We start from the raw sequence: 12,201 nt of genomic DNA, 5'->3' as shown, positions 1-12,201 counted from the left end.
CGACACGACCCACTTGTTGGTTGATTTATGCGAATATCAAACTTTCAGTGGTGATAGGTCAGGAGTCGACATGATTAACTTCGCAAATGACACGAATCGGACACATCCGTGATGGTGCAAGTGGCATCCCGCTCTAAAAAGAATTTAAAGTTTACAGTCTGTCCATTTGGTGGCTCTTCTAGCAAATGTTCGGACGGAACGCAACGGCTACCAGCGTTACGTTGTGACCGATCGCGAGTTGAGCCAATGGCCACGACTAACCGGTGCCATTTGAACACGAACTCTGCCTGCCATCATCGCCACCAAACCTGTCCACCCGAATGGGGGCTTTCGACGTTAATTGTGTCCCATAAAATATAGGATAATGGTAATTTAGTTGTGAGTCATCTTCTTTCCGTCTTTCCACACCGTTGAATCGCTGGACCACCTTAAGAGATCAAACGAGAAATTTGAACTGACAATTTAACTCGAATAAGAGGCAACGGAGTTAACACAGTAAAAACACCTTCCAGATTGATTCTGATTCGACCCAATTAATTATTTTTCCCCCGAGGAAGCAGCTCCGTAATCGCTCAAAATAACACAAACATAGTATCGACTCCGCTCTCAGGCTTCAAGTTTATGTCCCCTATGTAAAGGAAACAAAAACACGTGTGGGACCAATATATTCAAGCTCCCAGACATGCTTTTTATAATCCCCAGCAGTGGTCCAATGTCAAAGCCAATAAGATCATTATCGACGGCTTTGGGCTTTCAAAAAAGAAGACAAAACAGCTTGTTTTGACATGTTGAATGGTCGCAGCCCCACGCGGTCCTAACAAATAGAGGACAGATTAATCCTTCACCCGAACCGATCCGAATAGGCTCCAGCCTACCGCCCCACCGTCTGACCACCTTTTTCGTCCGTTCAACCGACTAAGCCAATCATCAATAAAACACTTAAAATGTAATTTATAGCTGGGTGTATTATAATAATGTGATAATAGGCATAATTTTTTCTCGGACAAATTGACTAACGGGCAGAGTGTCATCCGGATGAAGGGGGGAAAGCCTAACCTAGCCGAATCAATCGAATGCGAGCCGTTTTCCACCGGTGTTTGATGGCAATGGAATTTTTGGAAGAGCGCCCGCCAACCAAAATTCAGCTCGCTGTGTGGCGACGGGAATAAATATGAGGATTATGATGGATAAAACGAACTCCCCTCTGGTCCGATACATGGGTATGCAAAGCAGATGATTTGTCACTGGTGCGACTGGTGCCACTGCCGTCGTCGCTGTTCGTCGGGAGGCGATTCAATTGATAAAGTTTTGTGATTGATTTATGAACCCTATGCCAGTCGGAGGCTTACTTCATAGGTCACCAATCCAATCGGGGCTCGAATCAGGTTTGGGTTCTGTCCGCGGCTTCGGAATTATTCAAAGATCGAATCAAAAGCTGTATTTACGGCCTAATCGCACGAATTAAATTGTCACCAGGTTTTGTTTTGTTTCGGCGTGTTTGAAGTTTCAATTTCTTGCATAAAGAAATGATGTAAAAATGTTGCAATTTATGTTATCTGGTCCGGATCTATGGTAGAAAATATCTGTTGCTAGTGCCCTAGCACTAGTACTTCTCTTTTGGACGGAACTGATTTTTGTGGATTCATCTTTTTTTTACCATTGTATCACCTCCTAGCTGTAACGTCAGCTAGCTAGATCTGCCCAAAACATACATCATGAGATTGAATGAATGCGTTTGTTGAGGCACTCCCTTTTAGCGTACGGAAATTAATGGTCTTATCCGTCACGAAAAACCACAGGTTTTCTTGTCACAGAAAAAGACCCCTAACTAAGTTAAGATTTTTTCGCGTAAACAAACTTGGATCTGCTGGAAACTTTTCTTACACCCAAACTAGCGTTGGCTGAAAACATTTCATCTTTGAAAGAAATGATGCCATTTCGTGTCAAATGCGCAAATAATGAGCTGTTTTAAAAAGACGGGTGGGTAATGTCGGAGACATAACCGGAGTGACGTAGGACTATACAAAGGGGACAACTTTTGTTAAATATATATTTTAAGTATATTGTTTTATTTTCTTCTCCTACGTGAATACCTACCTATCTACCAGAAAAATGGATTAGTTTACTGTTTACTCTTTATGGATATGTTGAAGGTTCTGAAAAGAACCTTTGGAGTTGTGTTTTTATTATCACTCGATATTCCCATCTTGTTCGGTTAAACCTTCCTGTTTAGCTATTGCGTTTGCACTCGCCACAGCTTTCACAGTTGGAAAATTTCTTCCCATCCAGCGTGTGACATATTTTACAGCAAAATACATTCAATGGCACGTCGCACTACCACCACTCAGTATCAGATTGGAGGTAATTTTAACATGTAATTGAACATTTGCGATGACAGTGGTACAGTGTCGACTTTCAATGTGGGGTCATAATTTGGACCCCGAACTCTATGTTTACAAAAATGTCCAACTAAATATGTCGCATTGCAGGTCCGTCCAATTAGCTAAATGTCGAAATTACTGTACTTTCAATCTATAAGCAATTTAAGAATTGGTGAAAATCAATAAGCTCAGAACAACTGCCAAATTCACATACTCATTATATCCTGGCAAACAAATTATGAAAAAATCAATTTGTGTTTTATTATTATTTTGGATATTGTTTAAGAAAGCATTGAACTGTATTTCCTAAACTCTTTTTTGGAAGGTTTGATGGCCCTGAAAAGCGCCTTGTTTTATGGAATGGTTCCAATTTAGAAAACTTAGTACTCGTGGTTTTGAAAAAAACCATTTCGAACGCCCTCGATGCCGCCTTGTTCTGGATTTGCCACCAAAGCAGTTTGTATAAAGAACAAACTTTTTTCTTCTGCTACCTGATGCCGTTTTGCGATTGCGTTTGCCACTCGCCACTCGCTGCAACTGCCTGTTGTCTTGATGTCTCGATCACTTCGGCGGCCGAAACTATATAACGCCGGCTAGGTGGACTGGTGCACTGGTACTAACGCGCTCGGCCTAGCTACCCTTGCGGGGAACTCCAGATCAACACGGTTCGAGCGGGATTTTGCCTTTCCCTTCACTTTTCCTCCTTTACCATGTCCAGACATGGTTTGTTGATGTGTTGTGATGCGAACCGATGTGGTGTACGGTTTGAATGAGAATGATCGTTACGGCAGCGGAGCGGGGATTTTTAAGCTGACTGGCTGGCTCGAGAATTACGCATGTGTGAGACTGCGAACAATGTTTCGTTCATTTTTTTCTTTTTCCTTTCCAATCGTGCTTCATTCTATTTCGCTGCTGCTCTGGTTGCCCGTTTTGGTCGGTACGATTTGAGGAGCACAAAATGGACCAATCAAAAATGGGCACATAGTGCATTTTGACAATGCTTGATATTTCACAATTATTCAATTATTTACCTCAAGAAAAATGAAATGTTATTCGTTATGATAGTTGCGTAGATATATTTCCTATCAATTGATGCAAAAACCTTTGCGATCTATTGAGAAATGCTCGAGTTATAAGCGTTCCCAATCTTGCATTTTTTCCTACTTGTTCAGTGCCTAGATTTCCATTTCACCCCCTATATCTTCCGGTTAGACGTAGTCCTACGTCAAAACTTAAAAATGGTTGGTATGTTTGCGAGCAGACATCTCTTTCAGTTTTCTTTTCTCATTTCATTTGGGATTGTGCCAAAAAAAAAATCCATACGACGTCGATGGGGATCGAATCAAGGCCGGCTGGAATGCAAAGCTATTTCACACGGCCACGCTATCCATATAGCTGCCAGTGCTGTTATCTAGAAGCGTGATAATATTACACCTAGTTGGGGGGGTCTCCGTAGCCACATTGGTTGCGCGTTCGCTTAGTAAGCGATCGATCGTGAGCTCAAAACTCAGGGCTCTCATTGACCATCTTTGTGTTGTTACAGAATAGCTACGTCCACGCAACAATCATCAGCGATGGAGATCGATCCACGGTCGAATAAAGATCGATTCGTCCATACAACTGCTCTGCTCTGCAAGAAACATCGGGCTGCTGTTCTATAAATAACTCAACAATGATCAACAACTGTCTCCGCTGTCCGGTCTAACTGGATAATGGAAGAACAGATAGAAAACTCTCACGCCTAAAATGGGCTACTGTGTAAATGTGTACCATATGCAATGGTGTAGTAGGGAATAGTCTAACGCCGAAAAAAGGGAAACTGTGTAATGTGCTAATTATAGATATGATAAAACATGTGACATGTACACGATTAAAATTCGGCTCTGTTACAGCTAAAATGCTAATGAGCCTAAAATAAACAAAAAGGGATAAAAAAAAATATTACACCTCATCATAAAATGAAGTTGGAAAGGGTTTTCTAAGAGGATAGAGCAGAACATGAACGAGAATATATCTTTCTCTGTATGGGCCGTGTATTTGGAAAAAACAATACGAAAAGCTTTCATATGCTTTCATTTAAATGTGTCTCCTGTTTCGCTCGCTCGTATTGGCTCTAGCATATATATTATTCAAATGATATACATGTATTGGGGAGTAGAACATTTTCTGTTATTTTTCAGCTCATTTAATGTAATAAATCGGGATGCCATAACATGTGCTAAAAATTAACTTTGGGTGTCGCTTTGGAAAATTTGACTCCCGGGATTTGGTTGAAATCGGCTCTCGCCTAAATTTTATCATCTTTAGCATCCACTAGTGCGGCTTCGAATGGTGATTCTGACCATTATTTGTTGTTGAAGGCTTCGGTTGGGTTGTCTACTTCCACGGTAACACTTGCGGCTCTCAAGTTATTTCACCAATTCATAATCCCAGATGGTGTCGAAAGGGCCTTGACTTTCCTAATGAGCTGACGAACTGCAGCTATCGATCGAGGTCTCGCATATCCGAGATGACCCTATCAACGGACACCATACTAAAAGCCTGCATACAAGTTTGAACCGCATACATAATCTCTTTCTAACTATAGTGAATAATCACTGCACAGACAAGTGCAGTGCGGTGATTGATACATAAATACAACCATTCCATGCCAAACTGATATAGTGGTTCTCAGATTTTCGCGAAAATTGGTAGTTTTCTTTCTTATTGCAAACCCGTGTTTTTGACGTAGGACTACGTCTTTGATTTCTATATAGGGGGATCACTCTACGAAAAATGTAACGTTTATTAAGAGTTTCCAAATGCATATTACGCAGAATCGTTCTTACGATATATATCATAATATATACCATCAGACGGAAAATATATCCAACATTTTTTTCGTTTGAGACATCAACAGTGTAAATAATAGAACAAGTGAGCAATTTAACAAACAAAAGAGGTATGTTTTGCAAGCGGATGCGGAGGTAAATCATGTATTACGAATTCTTTTTTCCAACTTAGTTCCCATGAATGTTGTATGTAACACAAAATTGCGTGCAATAATTCGTTCTATCTAACAAATTAGCAAGATGTTGAAGTAATCAGATGCAAGATTTCATGCATCACTCAAACTTCATGCAAGATATCATTAAAGCAACGAGGAAAGTATCACCCATACAGTGATCGTTCATTAATTAGGAGGAGGCAGCGATTATCATGCGGAGACTTATTGAGATCGGCATTACATCGCATCACAAAAATGAAACGAAATAAAATATTAATATTCTTCATGAATCATGTTCATAATTCTCAATGACGCAATTCCTTCTATGATAGATTGAGAAGTAGAACCAATACTACTTGATTGTGATAGTCTGAAAAAAGAACATTATTTCACCAATAAAGCTACTGCTCCCAATGCCTAATAATAAGAATAAGACAATGGAAAGAAATCATAATACCATAGCTATCCATTAAAAATAAAGCAACTTCATGATTTAATTTGTATTTTACCTCAAAATATCACGAAATCGTGGGTACTTTTAACTTGTTTTTTTCGTTTCTTCCCCATAAATTTCATGTTCAAGTAATTAATAACGATATTTTTTTTTGTTTACCGATACACATATGCTTCATCAACCATCCCACTCTGTTATGTGTCCCACTGATATTCATTAATAATTTTCAGTTATACGGTTGAATTTCCTGCCAGAATGGTTACAACCTTTTCAGGGCTACTATTTAGAGTTTAAAAGAGTAAAACTAACAGCTTTCTGAACAATAAGAACAATTACATTTGAAATAACCAATTGTTCTCACCAGATGCTATCACTGGTCATTATGCACAATGCTACAGTGCGTGCGGCAACTCTCGGTTGAGACAACGATACCTCATATCCATATCCCTAACCTTACCCGTCCCACAAAAATGTTGCCCTTTCAACCTCGAGTAAACCGCGAGTATTCGGTCGAATCCTACTAAACATAGAAATTAGTTGAAACTTTGTATAAACAAACCTTGAATTAGCGGCTCCGCAAAGCTTATGCGATTGAGCCTTACAAATAAATGAACTGGATAAAAAAAAACAATTGTTCTGAACAATCACAGTCCTACGTCAAACTTCCGTCCGTGCCCCTAGGCTCAGACCCTTCCAACTTTTTTTTTATTTTCTATTAGCGTGACCATTCCCATTTTAGTGAGACTCGAAAAATCATTTTTTCCTCGTTGCTTTTCAACAATTATTTTTTCAGCATTTTTTTCGAAAAGCACATTACACTTGCAAAAATAAAGATTTTTTCCTTGTAATTATTGATTGTATTTGTTTCTTTTATAGTTCACATGGTTTAGACACAAAGGGTGCTATATTTTTTTTATTCTTTGTTTTTGAAAGCTGATTTTTTACATAATCATAACATAATTCACATACAACAATCCAATAAAGTGTAATATTTGATTCAAGCCTCTACGTATAAAATGATATCAAGTTTTTTTTTCTTTGTGTATTATAGTGACTTTCAACACTTTTGGCTGATTCGTCACTTTACTTCCATTTCGGGAGAATGTCGGGATTGACATATAGGGAATGTCTCGATTAGATGAATAACGAAGATTGAAGGCCTCTCGAGTCGGATCCCGAGGTCATTGGAGTAGATATCAGTTGTGGAAAAATCCGTCAGTATCGCGTCGTCACGAAGTTTTCGGGTGGTTTTTTATTGATCGAACACATGTTCGAAAGCAAGGAAATTTCCGAAAAAATTAGTTACGCTAATCGCAGAGAATAAACGATTGAGAAAATAACCCAGAAGGATTATTCGGAAAATCATTTGAGCATCGAGTGAACCTCGACTATGAACTAACTATGAAATTTTAATACAAAAGAGAAGCGAAATTAAACAATAGAAGAGTCTGAGCCTAGGGACATAGACAAAAGTTTGACGTAGGACTTTTCCACAGCAAAAGGAATTTTTTTCACTCAAGCGTAACTTTTGAAAACGGCGTATCGATTTTAGTAAGACAAATCTTTGATAATGTTTATCTCAAAAACTATGAGTCGTACCGAAATAATGTCTTATTATTTATTCATTAACAAGTAGCATAAGACATTCGTCTTTTAATAATTTTTACAAATGGTTTTTGTGTAGAATTGGTTTCACGATTTCTAAATTTCTAAACTAAAGTAATTTTGTTTCATCATATAAATAATCATGACATATTTGTTCAGTTAAAGTACTCAATACATCTACTCCTAAATGCTACAATAGAATTTTCCAATGTTAAATCGTTGGGTAGTAAATTCCATTCAATCACGCCTCTAACGAAGAAAAATTTTCCATATCTAGAGGTGTTGAATCGGGGCAATTTGTATTTTCTCGATCTCCTGCTTCTGAAAGATTTCAATATGTTGAACAAGTAACCAGGTTGTTTATTGTTAACCAGATTGAAGAGAAATAAGCAGCTTCTCATTTGGCCAAACTTGGCGAAGGGACAGCCAATTAGTCGATATTGCAGATGTGAAACACTTGAAAATCTACTCAAGTTGAAAACGTAGCGAACACAACTGTTGAGTGCAACTCGTAATCTAGACAAAGCAAAGGACGAAACATCGAAAAGAAGGAAGTCACACGCAATGAAATGAGGAAACAGTAAGCTTTTGAACAATTTTATCTTGATATCCTCGCTAAGTAAAGAACAAGCAAGGTTAAGTATTTTCAAATTGAAATGAAAAAATGTTTCTTCGTATCACGGATAAGTTTGTTAACTTTATTGCGTAGCCGTTTAAATAATCTACGATCATCGGTGAGCTTCGAGTTTTTCCAGACATTGTAAGCCAGGTTGCGATCAATCATTGCTCTCATTATTGTACGATTAAACCAGGATTTGTTCGTCTTACGTGATTTAACTGTACGGGTGGGGTTAAAAGCATCGTGAAGAACTGTCATTGAAGAGCTAAAAAACTCTAAGAGATGATTCGAATCAGTTGATTGATAAAAACTGGACCATTCAAGTTGATTATAAGCATTGGACAAACCTTCCACGTCCATGGAGTTGTAATCACGAAAAGAAATATATTGGTCACACAGGTCCATATCGAAATCGAGCGAGGCAAATATGAGATCATGATTAGAAAACACCGGCACATGTATCTGGTTAAATCTCAACACTTTCGATTCATCGTTAAAGAGAATCAAATCTAACTGATAAGATCCATTTCTATGAAAAAAGTGGGTTGATTCCCTAAGCTGAACATGTTGAAAGATGATTAGATAGACGTTAACTTGATAGTTCTTGTAGCTCTAACGTCAATAAGATTTGTATTAAAGTCACCGAGTAAAAGAGTATGACTGTATTCAGGTCCTAAGTTCAGTAGAATATTATCAATTTCATCAGTGCAATCGACTTCGGGAGGATTATAAATACAAACAAGGAGAATTTTACAACTCCAATTAACAATTTCCATTGCTAAATATTCAGTATGTGATGAGTAGTGATTTTCTGATTTACAAATAACATGAAATTTAATTTCATTCCGCGTCGAGACCTTCGAGTAATCAGACGTATATTGTGTCACTCCGTTATCGTTATCGTTCACGGTTACCGTTAGCTGGTGTATTTTCTGCCGTGTTGTATCCATACGCTTTGTTTATACAATTCGTTTGAGCCCAACAAAAAACAAAGTGTTATCAGCAGAAAGCTGGAGTGACGATTTATTTCGCCGTGATTTGCCATTATCCCGCATTCGGATACTGTGCGACCGCCGACAGTGCGTGTGTGTGATACACAATTTCAATTGCGGCGAGCGTCGATCACGTGTTCAACCGATCGAGAAGTTTCCAGTTCATCTGCATTGGTATGTGCGTTTAGTGTGGACCGGAGCGTGATTGTTTGTTTAGCTATCACAGCTGTGCCTGCGACCAATCGATTGAGGAGCAGTCGCTTTCTGATTAGCTGCACTGGTGTGCACTACCAAGTATTTTGTATAAATATTATGATCGTTATTATTATTTAATTAGGTTATAGAAATTATTATAAAATATTATTATAATTATCATCCGTATAAACTATGGAAGAGTGTGAGAGATCTCCAAATATGGAGATCTCTTACGATGAAAATATTGACTCCCCCTCGGTTGCACAAAAAGGGGCCGGGAAGTCGCTCAAGCGCGTTCCCTCACCGGAAGATAATTCTTCAGAAGAAGATTCAAGCCACACTAAAAAGCCCCCCTCTAAGAAATCCGCAAACCTCTCCTCTCAAACCCTTAACCTTCCCGCTTCCACTCAGCCGACGACTTCGCATTCCTCACCTGTTACTTCCGATCCCACTCAACCATCTACCTCGTCCCTCCCCTCTGTTTTATCCTCTTCCACTCAATCCTCGTCTTCGTCTGCCCCCTCAGTTGTCTCCGCTCCCCGTGTCAAGATATACCCAGAAGATGCACCTGGAACAGGCCCGTGGGTTGTTTTCTTCCGGCCCAACCCACAAGGAAAAGCTTTGAATGTCATTCAGATCATGAAAGATCTGACAAAAAATTATTCCTCCATGGTCGAAATTTCCAAGGTTCGACCGAACAAACTGCGTGTTGTCGTGACTGATCGGAAGCAAGCTAACGAGATTGTTGCTGACAATCGGTTCATTTTAGAATATCGCGTGTACGTACCTTACCATAACGTGGAAATTTCGGGGGTGATAACAGAAACGGGTATGACCAGCGAATTCATAAAACAAGGAGATGGCAGATTCAAAAAACTCCCTTTGACGAAAGTTAAAATTTTGGACTGCCATCAATTAGGAAAAGTGTCCCGGGAAGAGGGAAAAACAAAATTCACGCCATCCGACTCGTTTCGAGTAACTTTTGCTGGTTCCGCCCTCCCTGACTACGTTATGGTGGACAAATTGAGGCTACCACTGCGACTCTTCGTGCCAAAGCCCATGACTTGCACCAAAGCAAGTCAGTTGGTCATACAGCAGATTATTGCGCCAACAAGGAGCGCTGTGCCACTTGCGGAGAGCAACATGTGGGGAAATCCTGCAATGCGACTGAGCAAAAGTGTCCATATTGCGGGGGATCCCCACACGTGCTCTCAGCTTGTGAAACTTATAAGAGTCGCTGGGAGAAACAGAAGCGCTCTTTGAAGGAACGCTCAAAACGCACTTTTGCGGAAATTTTAAAGGGCGCTTCTCCACTGGCTCAACAACAACAACCAATCAACAAACAAAATGTCTTCGCTACATTGCCAGTTGACGAAATGGACGCGGATACAGGTAACGGGGGCACACCGTTTATTTTCAAAGGGAATCCACGGCGCAAAAATGTGACCACTCCCAAAATTCAAGAACAAGTCCCCCCGGTGATACCCCCTGTTAGCTTGCCTAAAAAATCGAGTGCAGTGGACAAGCAAAATCAGGTTCCTCCTGGCTTCCGTGGGAATAGTTCACCTTCGAACGACCCAGCACTCGAGGGGACATCAAAAACCCCAACTGTCCCTATTTTTCCGTCCAGCTCAACTTCCCAATCGGGATTTATAAAGTTGTCTGACCTTTTGGATCAAATCTTCAAGTGTTTTAATGTTTCCGACTCCATCAGAACCATTGTCATCTCAATGCTTCCAGTATTAAAGACAATTTTGCAACAATTGATGCAAACATGGCCCCTCCTTGCAATGATTATCTCTCTTGATGTCTAATTCAAATAGAGAGGTCGGAGATATCACTGTTTTACAGTGGAATTGTCGTAGTCTTATCCCTAAATTGGATACATTCAAATTTTTAATTCATAACTTCAATTGTGATGTTTTTGCTCTGTCCGAAACTTGGCTTTCTTCGCGAGATGATATCTCTTTCCACGATTTTAATATTATACGCTTGGACCGTGATGATAGATACGGAGGGGTGCTTTTGGGGATCAATAAGTGCCACTCATTTTTTATAATTGACCTTCCACCTATTGGAGGGATCGAAGCTGTTGCTTGTCATGCAAACATCAGAGGCAAAGACCTCTGTATTGTCAGCTTGTATTGGCCTCCGAGAGCTGCGGTTAGCCGCAAACAACTTGATGACATGTGCTCACTCCTTCCTGAGCCACGATTGATCTTGGGAGACTTCAACTCTCACGGAACTTTGTAACAACTTCAATATGACCATTTTGAATACTTGGGAAACAACACGTGTACCTAAACCTCCTGCTAACCCAAGTGCTCTTGACCTCTCGCTTTGCTCGAATTCACTATCGTTAGATTGCAAGTGGAATGTAATCCAGGACCCCAACGGTAGTGATCACTTGCCAATCAAAATTTCCATCACCATTGGGTCGAATTCTTCAGAATCTATAAACATGGCATATGACCTCACAAGACACATTGACTGGAAAAAATATGCGGACGCGATTGCTCTAGCCATCAATTCCAGAGATGGTTTACCTCCATTGGAGGAGTATAACTTCCTTTCTCGTTTGATCTATGACAGCGCGGTTCGCGCTCAAACGAAACCCATCCCAGGTTCCACTATTCGTCGAAGGCCTCCCAATCCATGGTGGGATAGCCAGTGTTCCAAGCTTTATGTAGAAAAATCGAATGCATTTAAAGCTTTTCGGAAACGTGGAACCCCTGAAAATTTTCAAATATATTTAGCCCCTGAAGATCAATTTAAAAACATAATCAAAGGGAAAAAACGTGCTTATTGGCGAAATTTCGTGGGAGGTTTGTCACGAGAAACGTCAATGAAAAAATTATGGAAAGTGGCTCGAAACATGAGAAATCGCTCTTCAACGAATGAAAGCAAGGAATATTCACATCGATGGATTTTTAATTTTGCACAGAAGGTTTGTCCTGATTCCGCTCCTG

Source organism: Toxorhynchites rutilus, chromosome 3, assembly GCF_029784135.1.
Source record: "Toxorhynchites rutilus septentrionalis strain SRP chromosome 3, ASM2978413v1, whole genome shotgun sequence".
Lineage (NCBI taxonomy): Eukaryota > Metazoa > Arthropoda > Insecta > Diptera > Culicidae > Toxorhynchites > Toxorhynchites rutilus.
This window is presented reverse-complemented; position numbering follows the sequence as displayed.